This window comes from Mycetomoellerius zeteki, unplaced genomic scaffold (genome assembly GCF_001594055.1).
Source record: "Mycetomoellerius zeteki isolate Tzet28-1 unplaced genomic scaffold, Tzet1.0 C4395934, whole genome shotgun sequence".
Taxonomy (NCBI): Eukaryota; Metazoa; Arthropoda; class Insecta; order Hymenoptera; family Formicidae; genus Mycetomoellerius; species Mycetomoellerius zeteki.
In genome coordinates, this window is record NW_017255765.1 from 1 (window position 1) to 1,326 (window position 1,326).

A 1,326-nucleotide genomic window follows, 5' to 3' on the forward strand; every position below is an offset into this window, starting at 1 on the left:
GTAAAGCAGCTGGAGTAGCTGTCATAGCATCGTTCGTATCATTTACTCCGAAATTATTTGAATTTTATGTCATTCGGGCATTGTTTCGTAGTGTCCTCTCGGAAAGTGGAAAGTACGTAATTGGGAACGAGCGAATAAGTCGAGAAGGTATAATGGAAAATATTAAAATATGAGCATGCTTTGTAGGCGTATCCTTTCATAACCTCAAAATATTCATTCGAATCCCTTTAAATTCAGTTAATTTTATATGAAAAATATAATAAATAGTAAACATTTGTATATTGTTATTTTAGATAGACTCCTTCGCAATGGAAATAAATTCGATAAACGAGAAACTCCGAAGGAATGAAATATTCAAATACTTACAAGAGAAGTTGAAATTAGTGAAGTTACCGTCAGGCAGATGGGGAGTTGGAAAGGGAAATGAAGAATTTTTCACTTTTATAAACGCCGAAGAAGATTTTAGTATTAAAAAGGTCATAACTGTATATCCAAGTTTACAAGTGGACATTTGTATTAATAGTACCATTTCACCATTGTCAAAGTACATAACAGTCACTAATATCTGTGAATTAAGTGATATTTTAAATACGGTGGATGCAATGTAGGCATACGAATTGAACAACACTAGTCTGGCAACATTCCTCAAGGACAAGGTATACAAAGGAGAAAGTATAGTAAGAACGAAGAAAATTGTTGGAAATATCGTGTTCAAATTCAAGTAGAAGACGATGAGAAATTCATTGGGATTTCTATAACTCATGTGCTTTTATATTCACCTTTTCAAGGTACACAATGTATTTACAGGTTATCGATTAAGAAAGTGAAATTTATTTTTATACATCAAATTTGTTTGTACATCGATAATATTAACTAATTGTGATTTGTTATTTAATTTTGATTTTACAATCTTTTGTATACATGAACCATGAATTATTCATTTAACTTTATAAATATAAACAAGTCTTTTCCTTTTACTTTATTTATTACCCAAAGTTTGGGAACAACAGAAATATAAATTATCAATATAAAGAAATATTATTTTTTTCTTCCTTAATTATCTTTAATTATAAAATATATAAGATAAAATTAATAATTATAACACTTCAAACATTGTCATGTTTTTTAAAACAAGTACATAGTCACTGCTTATACTCGTATCACCAATTATTAAAAAAACTGAACTTCGTTGGTTCGACAGTTGTTCGACACTAATTTTTTTTTTAAATGATGCATTCAACTTTCTCTTTTACATCTATTGAATGTTGCTTTCTGATATATTTTCTTTGTTTATTGTACATAGCTCTTCTTCATTTGACTTTTTTT

General features: G+C 28.6%; 1 long non-coding RNA gene across 1 annotated transcript; it reads left to right on the plus strand.

Moving 5' to 3' along the window:
* Positions 1-6: 6 nt before the first annotated feature.
* On the plus strand, positions 7-791 carry LOC108724636 (uncharacterized). The gene is made up of 2 exons (XR_001936712.1): positions 7-147; positions 294-791. It is a non-coding gene; the product is annotated as an uncharacterized lncRNA (long non-coding RNA).
* The last annotated feature ends 535 nt before the right edge of the window (positions 792-1,326 follow it).